The sequence below is a fragment of the Talpa europaea genome (genome assembly GCF_964194135.1).
Source record: "Talpa europaea genome assembly, chromosome: 15".
NCBI lineage: Eukaryota > Metazoa > Chordata > Mammalia > Eulipotyphla > Talpidae > Talpa > Talpa europaea.
Genome location: NC_140083.1, coordinates 16,588,261 through 16,601,998, shown reverse-complemented (window position 1 = coordinate 16,601,998; position 13,738 = coordinate 16,588,261). Strand labels below are relative to the sequence as shown.

Below are 13,738 nucleotides of genomic sequence, written 5' to 3'. Positions count from 1 at the left end.
ACGGGATGCCAGTGCACGCTCAAGTCTGAGCCACCGTGGCTGCTCTGGGGGTAAAGGCGGGGAATCCAAGAGTTCCCCAAGGTGGGCAGCTGGGGTTGAATCTCCCCAGCAAGCCTCAGCCCCTGGGCGCTACGGTAGCGGCCAGTTTCCCTCCCTTAGCAGCCCCTCTTAGCAGGCAGGCATGGTCATTGTGCCTGTGGTCGTGAAGGGCCAGCCAGGTCTCTTGCTGGAGAATCCTGCCTTCCAGCATGGCGCTCATCCCTTTCCCCAAAGTGGGCCCCCAACTCGAGCTGGCTTTCTCTTTTTTTTAATCCCAGACAGGAACTGTGTCCATTCCCAGACAGAAACCCTGCCTCCCTTCTTGCACATCCACCATCTCATCCTCCTCACGCCCTCCCACCATAAAACTTCTTCGCCCAGAGCAACTACCCCCTGAACCCCACTCCTGCTGTCCCTCAACTGATACAAAACAGCAAGTCCAAAGTGGTCTCCCCACTTCGGGCCTCTGCGTCCAGGCCAGCTGAGCAGCAGGGCCTGATCCCACCGCAGTGGCCAGCGCGGTCCCCAGCGCGGGGACCCCGGAGAGGCTGGGGTGGAGGGAGAGCAGGGATCCCCGTTCCAGCCGCAGCCTGGGGTGCTAGGGGGGGGCTGGTCTGGGTTTGGAGCCGAGGGGCCCCCCTCGCTTCCCCTCCCGGGAGGGGAGCGGCCGCCCGGCTGAGCCGCAGCGGGTCCCGAGGCTCCTCCCCTGGGGTGGCCGAGCAGGAAGCGGGGCGCGCAGCGGGCGCGGGGGCGCGCGGGCGGTGCGGGGCGTGCGCGGGGGCCCGGGGCGGCGGAGTATGCGCGGGCCTCGGCGGCCAGTCCCGGCGCACAGCCGCGGCCGGGGCGCGCGGCGCGGGGCGGAAAAGCCTGTTTACACAGACTGCACACCGCCTGGGGAATAATGCAGTAAAGGAAGTGAGCCGGCTCGGCCTGACTGCTCCAACTTCCTGCTCTCACACACACAGGAGGAAAAAAAAAAAAAAAGAGGAGCGAGAGAAAGAAAAAAAAAGGGGAAAAATCAGGATCTCATTACAAGAGCAACAGACCGTCTGCAGACGCCTGTCAGCATGGAAAGTCGGGGGCTTTCGCCCGGTTCCTCCTAGAAATTCCCCCGAAGAAGGCTCTTGAAGGCTCCCCCACATCTGGGTAGGTTGCTGGGTTTCTGCCTGTTGCTCGGACAGTTGCAAAGTTTGGAGGGGGCTGGTTTTTGGGTGTTTTTCTTTCTTTTCTTGGGTTTGGTGGGGGTGGGGCGGTGGGCGCCGCGGGGTGCGCTGCGGGCAGGGGTGGGGGCCGCCCGCGGGGAGGGGGCGCAGCCGGGATGCTCCCGCGCCCGCGCGCCCGCCAGCCGGGCCGGACGGAGCCGTGCGCCCGCGCGCCCTCGGGGGCGGCGGAGACCCCGCGCCGGCGGCACCCCGCCCCGGGGCTGGTCGGAGAGCCAGAGGAGGGGGGCGGTTGCAGGCTGCGGGGGGCTGGGGGGCGAGGGCCGGCGAGACTTGGGGTCCCCGGGAGGACCCGCGGCGGGAGCAGCTGCGTGCCTGGCTGCTGGACCACCGCTGACCTGCCCGTGGGGGCTCCCCTCGGGGTGGCCGAGGGCGCCGGTGCTCGGATTCTGGGAGGGGCGCAGGGATGGAGAGGGAGGCGGGGAGCCGAGCGGGCCAAGTCACCGGCCGGGGGGCTGCGCCCACTGCGCTCGGCAGGTGACCCCCGCCCGGGTCCTCGCCCCAGACGCGCGCCCAGCCGGACCTTTAAAAGCCGCCGAGCTCCGTGGACAGGGCTGGGGAGAGGCACCGGGCAGGGACCGGTCCTGGCGCCCCCAGCTCTGCAGGCAGGGGTTCTCCACTGGGGGGCCGGGCTGCTGGCCTGCAGTGCTGCTACTGTAACTTTTTGGGGAGGGGGAACATTGCAATGTTGGGGGGGTTCAAAAAGAAAAGTAAGAGGTCCCGGTTTGGGGGCGCTTTCTGACCCAAATCGTCCTCAGGACAAGCTGCAGTTCGGCTGGGGTGGGGGTGGGAGCAAGAAATGTTATTTCAGAAACTGCAAAAGGGGCTTTTTAGAAAAGAAAAAAAAAATGAGTGTCGGGAGAGTTTCTGGCTTGTCTGGAAACGGCAAGACTAATTGCCATGCGCTTCCGCTTTGAAACTGGCAGCAGACAGCATCTTGAAAATGACTCACTGGAGGAGCTCACAAAGAAACTGTGGTTTGCTCCTTCTCAGGTTTATGTATTTGTGCCTTTTACAGTCTCCTTTGTAGTGCTAGAGGGGTCCCCCGCCCCTGCCCCGCCGACCGGCTCCCACCAGCCTGTTCTGGAAGCCCCCGGGCGGGTCTTTAACGCCCCCCAGCACCCCAGCCCGGGGAGGAGGGGTTGGGGGGAGCTGAGTTGTTTTTGGAGTTGGCTGGGGAGAGGGTTAAAGGGATTCTGCTGCTACGGGGGAAAAAAGTTCCCTGAATTTTCCACTGGCTGCTGCAGGAAGAGAGAGCCCCTTTAGTCATTGCTAAGTAATGTCTGCACACACACCAACTAATCTCATTAGGAGTTTCCGCTGCCCTGCACAGGAGGGGTTTTGTGCAGCCACTGTCAGCCCCGGAGCCCTGCGCTGGGCTGGTGAGGGGTACCAGTTACGGCTTTATTTACTTAGAGGTGCAGCCTCCCTAGGAACCTTTTCAGGGCCACAGCTTGAAGACTTTGAAGTCACTTGGGCCATTTTGGATTTCGGACTTGCAGGTTTTTCTTGCCCAATTGTGTGTCTTTGTGTGTGTGTGTGTGTGTGTGTGTGTGTGTGTGAAGTTTCTATTGCCCAAGAGGCTCAGACACACCCAACTCCTATCTGTGCTTCAGTCTCTGTCAGGCAGTGAAGCAGGAGACAGGAGTTGGTAAGACTGTTCGAGGCTTCTGTTTATGATGACCTTAAATCGATTCCTGACCCTTATTGCCATATTGCCAAACACAAAACCCTCTGATCTCTCTCTCTTTCTAGCTCTGTGACACATCTATTTGGGAAAGGTCAGTGATGAGTTGCAATTTGTGGGGATTGTAAGATCACCAATTGTTTTGGGAGGACACGTGGGTCATCCAGAGAAGAAGACTGTCATAAGTGTTTTTAGAGCTTCCAGTAATGACCCAGCCCGCAGAAACCCCTGATGGGCTTTCTATGCTAAATATATCCAAGGTCTTCTGGTATTCCCCCCCCCCTTCTTTTTCAACTTTTAAATGTTAGAAATGTGTAGAGTTACTAAAAAGGGTAAAGAATTTTAAAGAACCCAACTGGAACTGTGGGGCTCCTGTATTAACGAGGCCTTGGTGCTCTCTTGAGGGTTTTTAAGGTCGTGGCATTTCTTTTATGGTGGCAAAGCATGTCCTAAAAACAGCCCAGCCAACCCCACCAGGGTGTGAGTCAGTGGACAGGAGTACAGGATGTCCCTAATACTGTGCCTGGCACAGGATAGGTGCTCAATAAATTATTGCATTGAAAGCTGTGAGTAGGATAACAAACTTTACAATAGATATGGGGGAAAAAGCTTTCCGAAGAAGCTGACCTTATCCTGTGTGAGCGTTCCTTGAGCATGGGGGTTGTAAATAGTCTCCTCTCAGTTGGCATCTCCTTCAAAATAAAAAGGAGATAATTAGAATTCCTCATTCCAGTAAGTTACTATTTGGAATGCATAAGATTCATTTGGATCAAGAGCCCTCAGCCTGCAGTTAATTTTGCCCCCCAGGGAACTGCAGACATTTTGGTTGTCATGGCTATAGGGGGCGCTGGTGTGTCTAGTGGCCAAGGGGCCGGGGAAGCTGCTCAGCAATCCACAGTGCACAGGATAGACCCCTATGGAGAATTCTTCAGGGCAGAATGTCATTCGTGCCCAGCTTGAGAAACTTATTTACATTAATGATGATGATGATAGTTCTTTCATATGTTCATTCAACAAATAGAATAGGGTGCATACATGTGATCAGCTGTCCTTTTCTGCCCTATGTAACACAATATGCATGGATTTTCTCTCTTTGGTCAGCAGTGTGCAATAGAATGAGATGTGGATGACTTTGTGCTGGTGGCCCCTTTGTGAGCTGAGTTAAACCATTTCTGAATCTCTCTTACTTGGTACTAATGGTTTTTAGACCAGAATGACTGCAGCCCATATGGGGGAGAGAAGTGATTCCACTCCCCCCCACCCCAGCACCCCATTTGAATTTTAAAGTTTTCTAAACATTTACTGAAGAACTCTTTTTCATATTTAAAAAGTTCAATAATTCAAAATTGCTCATAAACAGTAAATGTAATTCTGAGATCATCTATTGAAATTTATATTTGTAATAACTTTTTGGAACTTAAATCTCTTCCTGAAATTGGTTTTAAAGGACTTCCAGGCAGTGTACATAAATTAAAAGATTTCTTTCTTAGCTGTCAAATATTGAATTTTCTGTGTTCTGTGCTACCCAATTATATTTTCTCTGATTCAGAAGCCAATATGGTGCTGTGAAATGTTCCAAAACATTACCTATTGACAAACCCAAAACACTTGTAAAAATATTGTCCAAGAATGTGACTTTCTGGAGTAGACTCTTCCCCCACCCCCCACTAATATTAAGGTACTGCTTACTAATTAATGGCTTTGCTCCTTTCCATTTCTAGGGAATGATTCAGCCATTTATGCCTTGTTTCCCAGACCTAGGGTTCCTCATTAAACTTTAAAAGAAATGGGTTCTCGGTCAGTTGGCTGTGCCCTGGCTGCAGACAGCTGGTTTCTGGTCCTTTTGTAGCAATATGCACTCCTCTGTACACATACACACCCATGCCCACGCCTACACATACACACACACACACACACACACACACACACACAGGAGTGATGTGGGTATGGTCTTTTGAATATAGGATTCAGTTCCTGTCAGATTTGTCTGTCTATTTCAGGCAAGAGTTTTTTTTTTTAAATGTCATTATCGATTATTCCTCTTAGCCTTTGTAGATGGATTTATAACATACTCGAGATCACACTAGCATAACAGTATTTTCTAAAGGTTAGATTTTTTTTTTCCCTGTTATTAAAAATAGTTGTGAATCACCTTAGGAAGATTCAGAAAACCACAAAGAAAAAAAATGACACATCTGCCATGATCCCATTGTTAATGTTTTGATATATGTAAGTTTAGACTTTTAACATGCCAGTGTGTGTATATATATATATATATACACATTATATATATATAATATATATATATATCAGGAGGAGATCCACATTAAATTTTTGATTGGAATGTCATTGTGCTTTCTATTTTGTAACTTATTTTCACTTAACCTATCATGTAACACATTTTAATAACTAGTACTAAAATCAAAATGACCACACAGAGAGCTTGTATTTATTGATCTAATAAATGTGTTGACTCAACAATAGATTGACATCATTTCTACGTGGACTTGTTCAGTGTTTTTGTCTCTGTGGCTCCAAGTAATGTTCTAAGAATGCTGCCGTCTTGAAAGCCTGAATTCATATGTGCTGTGAAATTTGGGATTTTGATGAGTTTCTGTATGATTTAAGAATGAGTCATAATTTGCAGTAGAATATCGAGATGTAGTAACAGGAAGCCAGGGCACTACACATCAAAATAGAATGTGAAGTGATGAAAAAAGAGAAACTAAGTTAAACCAAAAATATACCCTGAACCTAGCTAATTATAAGGGGGTGGAAGGTGCCTCTCACTCACTTTGATAACTCTAATTTGTTACTGTTGTATTTCCTACCAGTGGAGTTTCCACACTTTGAATTGCTGTTTTAAGGAGATTTTTAGCTCAGGATTACAGTTGCCCATGGCCAGTTTTAACTGTGAGCATTCAGCTTTTTGGTTGAAACCATGGCAGTGAGACTATGAAAATTCAGCCCCAGTACACTGAAGAGTGTGTGTGTGTGTGTGTGGCCTTTGTGGCCTTTTTTCAGCAATCCTAAAGTCCTTCAAAAGTGGTCTATCATTTAGTTTTTTTAACTATTTCATGCAGAAATCTAACTCTCCATGATTCCCATCCTTAGCCAAAATAAAAATGACCTTTCATCCATTACTGGAAACTTACATATATGCCAGCAGTTTTAAAATAAACTTTGAACTAAGGTCCTTTCAAATGATTGTATTTTTGGTTTGAATTACCAGTAGGCATGAACTCAGTGACTGCTTTATATGCACATTTTTCATTTACATTTCCTGAAGAGTATTATTAAATTATTCTGAGAGTTAAACGGTATTATTTTATAACTTGACTGTGAGATTTATTTGTGTGTTTTAAAGAAATTAAGATGATGGTTATACTAATTTATTCTAATTCAGATTGGACTAAGGTGAGTTTATTCGCATACATGCTCTAAAAAGTTTTAAACAACTAGTTTCATAAGTATTTTTAAAGCTACTCTATCTAAACACAATTCCTAATTTTCTGAGTATAAAGGTGGAACTGATGGAGTAGGCATAAACTCATTTATCTGATGCCTCAGACTGTTTGATCAGGTTAGAGGCTCTTTATTCCAAGCAACTAGATAAAGAATCCAGGGCTCTGGGTGTCTTTTTGTTCCTTAATTTGAGGTATAATTTACATACATGAAACTGATCCTAAATGTTATTGTGTGGAGAATATAACTCCATTATGGAAATTTTATGATTCTCCCTTGTAGATTATTAAACCCCAGAACAGTTTGATAAAATACTACAGTATTTTAATTTAATCTGCTTGATTAAAAATAAATCACTGGACTATGTGGATCTCCTCCTGATGATGAGAAAAAAACTTCTCTGTTATTTACTATCACTTAAGCTAACCAAAAGTGCTGCAAGAAAAAAGTCCATTTTTTTTAAACTGATTGCATTGAGAGGATATCCCTTAATCTTTCTGGGCCTCAGTTTCTCTGTCTGGATGATAAAGTGATTGAGTAGAGAAGCTGAACAATGCCTTTTAAGTCAGATATACTACTTTGAAATAAAGCATTTGAATTCTAATAGTTGTGAAAATGTGAATTTTTACTGTCACCTTCAAGCAGCCAACTTTTAGACACACACGAAAGTTTAAACAAATTGCTGTTTTGTGATGGCAAAAGTGACTGTGTGGTTCCTCTTAAATGTCCCTTTCCATCCTGTCTTGGCCCCTTATTGAATAAGGAACACTCAGAGATGGTCAGTATTAGCTGTGTGCTTCCTTCCCTCCCCCCTTTTTTTAAAAAGAGATTTATTTATTTATGCATACAAGAACTGGGGTACAGGACAGAGGTGTGGGGGGTGAGAGGATTCACCAGAGACAGAGTGGGGAACAGAACAGGCAGACTGACTGAAATACACTGCTGAGGGGAGCAGCGGGCGAGTCAGGAGAGGTCTGCTGCGCCATGTGGGTATCTCCCTGGTGGGGCATCGAACTTGTGCTGCAGTGGCTGCAGATAGCTTCATAGGTTGCGTCTTAACCCCTTGCGCCACCAGGGAGGCCTCCTTTCCTCCTCTTGTGATGTTTGTGCAAGCACCATCTTGTCTAATGACCCACAGCCACCTTATTCTCGGGGGGTACCAGTGACAGTCTCCGGGTGGGTGCTAAGCAGTCCCAGATAGGATTTTGATCTTCAAGTTACTTTCCTACTCGTTTCTTTGGCTAGTCTTTGAAAATGCTCCCCATCCACGTCCACCATAGCTCAGGGATCTTACGTTCCCTTTTGTCCACTCATATCCCACCTTGTCATTCTTCTGCTTAAAATCAACCAGTGGCTTCGCTTAGGATAAAGACCAAAGTCCTTGATGTGACTTGCAACCTGGCTTTCCCCAATTCCTCCAGTGCTTAGTGAGCCCTCTGACCGCTGGGTCTTTCCAAATTGCCGGTTTTCCTCCTGGGAATTGTCTTTTCCACTCCCTTGTTTTTTTTTGCCTCATTTTGTCTAACCAAGTTGTAGTCATCCTTCGATCCCAGCTCAGCCAGCTGTGGCCTAAGGAAGGCTCTCTCACATTCATCCTTCCCAGGCCTTCAGCGTTCTTGCCACAGGTTTTCCCATTACCCGAATTCTTGCGCTCCAAATTCTTACTATCCAAACACAGGTACCGAATAGTTTTCCAGATATTCATCTTCAGAGGTAGGGATGGTGTCCATTCATTAATATTTGTTAGCCAAAACTTAGGAACCAAGGAGATTCAATAGCACCATAGCCCTCATTATCCAAAGTCTCTGTCCAAAACCTTGAATCCATTAGTTTCAGATAGTGAGGGGTACCTGCACATGTATATATTGTGATGTGTTTCACATCTGTGGTGCACTTCAGTCTGGAAGCTTCCTCTGGACCTGCATCTGGTTTTCTCATTCACGTATTTATCCCATCACGTTATACAATGCCTGGCACTAACTGGATTTAAAACTATTTGAAGGGGGGAAAAAACCTATATATATAGTCACCACTGGACTCGATAAAGCACTTTGTTCTATGCACAAAGCCAACTCTTTCCTACACGGTAAATTGCTTGTTAATAACAAGCAATCATCTTGGTTAAATTAAAGATAGCCAAGAAGATCCTCTCTAGAGGGTCTATCTTTTTACAGAGTTTTTGTCCTCCAGACTTGCAAAACCATAAATATATAGAAATCAGGTTGGTTTGCTTGTATCCCAGAGGACAAAGTTTTAGCCCTATTGTTGTTATCAGTGTTATACTAAAAATGGTTGAGTAACAGGTAATTCATAGGACAGTATGAAAGAATCTCAATATGAAGCTCTTTCCAAAATCAAACGAACCAATCTATAGCAACCATCATTAGTCCTTTCTCAAGACTTCAACTGCTCAAGTTTTCATAGTTCCCTTGGGTCAAATGCCATAAAACACAAAAAAGCATTTGACATTGTAAGTGAAATCCTTAAAATGTGGGTGTGTATAGCTTTTGTCCATAATTTTGTAATTAATAAAGGACATTTTTAATTGAGTTTTAAAATAATAAAAGATGCTGCCTTGTAATAATGAAAAGATGAATGACTGAACTAGTTTGTGTTTGGTGAAGGAGGGCAAGAGCTGCTGTTAATTTCACCTGGGTTTTGCCAAGGAGTAGTTTGTGGATCGTTAAACTTTGATTAACCAGTATGTATGAGTAAGCAGATTTTTCTTGCTACACTTAATTGTCAGGAAAGAGATTACTGCCACCATAACAAGAATAACAGAACAAGCTCTGGAATTCACTGCAGATGTACTTCTGGGTAATGGCAGGAATTCTCTCTAGGGAATTAACTGCTGGCATTCTTCTATACCATCTGCACCTGTAAGTTCTCACTCTCCTCAGAAGGATGTTACCTATCAGAAAGATTAAAATGCCCTTTTAAGCAGGAAATGGAGGTGTTAGAACAATTTTCTAACACTAATAATTAAAGTCACTTCTCTGGTTAATACTCAGCAAACTGGAAATGTGACATCCCCAGTGTTCCCTTATTGGAGTTTGGAAGGCTTACCTTGAAATTCCTGCTATGAGTGAGACCATCGCTATTTTTCTTTCTCTTTTCTGTCTTATTTCACTGAGCATGATCCCTTCCAGTTCCATCCATGTTGCTGCAAATTGCATGAGTTTATCTTTTTTGATTGCTGAGTAATATTCCATTCTGTATATATACCACATCTTGATCCAGTCATCTATTTTTGGGCACCTGGACCCCTATGTTTACAGCAGCACTATTTACAATAGCTAAGCTATGGAAACAACCCAAATGCCCAAAAATGGAAGGCTTACCTTTAGAGGCTAAAATACAAGCTTTTGTTGTTGGTGTTGATTTGAAATGAGAAATGAGCATTGGAGGGTGAGGAGTGTGTGTGTGTGTGCGCGCACGTGTGCGCTTGCGCGCGCATGTCATGTAGACTACCAGAGGGATGCATGAAACTAAGAGACCAGGACAATTTATGACTCCAGTTTTTGCTCCTTTTGCAGAGTCACTGTTCTCATGTAGGATTTGAACTGCAGCTCTGTGCAGGAGGTGGGAGCATATGGCAGTGTTTGCAGAACTTCTCTATCCCAAAAATCAGGGTCTCATGGTGAGATCTCAGGAGAGGACCTGGGCTTACTAATATGATTTTCAGGAAAGGAGAGAGCTGTGATTACTGCTCATTTCAGTAAGCCCCATGATGAACATTTGAAGAAGGAACCCAGATATTTACAGGAGGCATTTGAAATCCTCTGGACTCCAGGACTCATGAGCTTTCTTCGGGATGTCACTCTGCTGATGTCCCTGCACCTCTCCTAAGCCCTAGGTACTGGTTATTGTAGACCGGGGGTGTTGGATGGGAACATGGCTTTTTTTTTTCTTTTAATGTATTTTAGAACAAACAGCTCCAGATGCTCCGGGGACATTGAATCAGAATTGGAACTGATTAAGCTCCAGGCCGAGATCAGGGTCACACCCCAGCTGAGCTTCTAGCGAAGGGCAGACATGTCTGTGGATGGGCTGATTCCCTCTTGGGTAGTTAACTCAGCCACTGGGCATTCCCTGCCTCCCTTAATTCACTTCCATAGTCACTTCAGTGGCCTCACTCCTAATTCTCCATTTATGATGCTTGAATTAATAGAGCAGTTTTGAAGAGTGTTAAACCTTTCTTTAAAACAAAGTGAATTATTTTCATGACAGAAGCATATGCTGTTAGAAGAGGCTCTGAATCAAAGAAAATGACCTGAATGTAGTGAATCCTCAAAGCTCAGAGTTGCCGCTCCCAGTGAGAACCTTGTCCTGCTTTGATTTAAATCAGAGCTGAACCACAAGAACAGCAACCTCCTCCAGCCTTTGCCACATCCTTTGCTTTTTTTTTTTTAACCTAAATATTAAGAACCACTAATTTGTCTTTAGAAAAGTAGAAACTTTGAGACCTCGACCTAGAAGATCTTACCTGTCCCAGATGATTTAAATAGAGAAAGGGAGATTTTCTTTGGCAAGGGGCAGAGAGCATTTAAAAAGCAGGACCTGGCTGTAGCTGTGTACAGTGAATCTAGTCACATTGAGCAATTATTAGACGAGTAAGTAGAACAGCAAGTTGCATGTGACATTTGAGAAGGAACCAAGTCAACATCGTGGAGGGCAGATTCCTGAATGGGAACTAAGGCTCGTGGGGACACTCTGGGGTGTGTATCTGATGTCTGATACAAACACCACCAGCAGCCAACCTCTTCAGAGGCTGTTGGGGGGCTGTGGAAGGAGACATGAAGACTAAATTTTCCATTCACTCGATGACAGTTTCAATGTTGTTCATTTCTTTCATGCATTTTGGGGGTTAAATTAAAAATAGGTGTTCACTGTAATGAAAAACAGGTGTTCTCATAGGAAGCCAAGGGAGAAGATAATTTGGTTTTGAAGTCACTCACTGTCTATTTTTGCATCAGCTGTCTTAGAAACCAGAGTGTTCCACTTGAGTATTCCACTGAAGATATTTGAATATGTCCCACTGACCGTATTTGTCTACAAGTCAGGAGGCTTGATTTCAAGTAGACCTGTCAGTGAAAAATGAGACACCATTCACTTGCCATTTTATTTTTGCTTCATGTTCAACAGGACTTCATTAGAAGTCATGGAAATTGAGTATACACTGCATCTGGCACCATAGTCATCATGTGTAGTTAGATTTAATATGGACCAAAATGTGCATGGAACACAGGCATCAGAACAGAGCAAAGTTCCAGAAGGAACTGGTCCTAACTTTGTGACTCTCGGCTCAGCTCGAGCCTCCCACAGATGTCCACCACATGAGCAGGTGAGGATATTTTGACGACTACAGAGTCACTGTTTCTTTATAGATCCCTTCCAAGGAGAATATATTATCATACCAGATTTATGTATAGGTGTTTACGCCTAGAATCTCCATGAAAAACTTGCTAAGAAGAGCACCAAAGAAAAGCAGGGAAACTCAGGTGACCACAGGTTGTTGGGAACCTGGCAGAGTCCCGTTCCTTACTTAGGTAAGGAGATTTACCCTAGAAGGTGGCTCTTTGTGCTTCTCAGAAATATCTAAGAAAAGATCATCTATGCTCATAATTCATACCCATTTTTGCAATAGATAATTACACCCAAAGACTAATGTCATTATTATCCAGCTAACATTGGACATTGCCAGGAATCAACACATTTTGGGCAGGTGTTAAATTACAGGAAAAGAAAAAAATTATAAAATTAGTAGCCATTTGTAAATATCAGCAGTTCAAATGGGCTACACATGATAAAAGTTTGACGCCCATCCTGTGCTTCCAAACAATGTCAAGATCAGCTAACTGGTATCACTTTCTGTCTCAGTCTGCTATTTTAGGAAGACATGTAAAATGGTTAGGTGGATTTACTTCAGCAAGAGGGAAATACAACTTTCCCAGAAGTGCTGACACCCGGGACAATTTTCATTAGTGACTTAACCTTCCAGAAAGGATTGAAGAAATGATGCTTTATTATTAAGTTCTGTCCATGATGGGAGTTCCAGTTTCTCTCCCTCTTGCAGACCACTGCCAGGGCTTTCTGTGAAGGAAAGCTGGACTCAGGGTCGGGCCTTCCTGTGGCTCCATCCCGTTCCCGAGGTCAGTGGTCCAAATGCCTGCACCTGTGAGAAGCAGTTGTGGATGTGTGTGTGTGGTAGGATATTAAGGGGGAGACATGTTTTGATGATGACAGTGAATGAAATCGAGAACAGCAGAATCAACCTGTGAAGAGGCCCCCCCAGTGGCTCTGGGGGCAGGGGAGCAGAAGCAGTACCCACAGGAAGGAACTGGGGTAAGCTGGGGGGATGGGTCATGAGGGCAGGAAGAAGCTCCCACTCTTTCCCTGGGCTACAAGGAAGTAGAATTGCTGTGCAGGTGTTGGAGGTGGCCAGGCCCAGGGCTAGGATGGTGCACAGATGGTACCTTTCTGTCCAGAACTGCCTGCCAGGCTCAGCATCCAGGCTCAGAATGCTGCAGAGCACAGCTGTGCAGCTGTCTGGGTCCCCAGGCTCCCTTGGGGATGCTACAGAGAGGAAGGGATGGTGTCACAGCCTGCACCTGCCTTGCTGGAGCCTTTCTCCCTGGGGTTGCACCATCTCCCTGGCCCTGGTGTCAGCGCAGTGTGTGTGCATGTGCAGCAGAGTCAGCCGGACGCAGTGTTGACTGTCACTGGTGTGGGTGGCGGCTTGTGAGGCCAAACACATTGCCAGTTGCTATTGATGGAAAAAAGAGATGCTAAGACATGAATTTTCTTTTATTAAACCTATTTTATCTTGCTTTTTTTTTTTTCTGATGTTTCCACTGGGTGGTGCTGCAGGAATTCCTACCTTTTGCCTTGGCTCTACCCTTCCCAGAAAGACGCCCCTTGAGCATAATAGGAGGAAGTCCTGATTTAGAATGATTTTACAGTTTCAACACAATAGGAGGGTTTGGAGGATGCTCTGGCAGGAAATGTTTCAGTTTCTGGATGTGGAAAAACCACCATCATTTCATATCATGCAAACATGTTCTTAGGACACCGGGTATATTCTTTTGGCCTTCCCTGACTTGTTATTTAGCTTGCAGAACCTTTCCAGTTTCTATGAAAGATTATGGTTTCATCCTAGTGGAAGTGTCTTGTAAGCATCCCTTTATGTTCGAGTTTCATAGAACTCTCTCCACAAAGTACCAGAGCAAGTAAACATTTTCTGATGTTAAGGCAACCACAGCTCTTTAAACATCTCTCTGTAAAGGCTTTATTTGAAACTGAATGCATCACCCCACTCTTATTTTAG

At 45.5% G+C, this 13,738-nt stretch overlaps 1 protein-coding gene across 1 annotated transcript in view; it reads left to right on the top strand.

Annotated features, from left to right (window-relative positions):
- Window positions 1-854: 854 nt before the first annotated feature.
- Window positions 855-13,738, top strand: part of ELK3 (ETS transcription factor ELK3) — a gene marked incomplete at its 3' end in the record, with an annotated part of 62,034 nt that continues 49,150 nt past the window's right edge. The window contains exon 1 of the mRNA XM_084254957.1: window positions 855-1,185. The remainder of the gene's footprint in view (window positions 1,186-13,738) is intronic.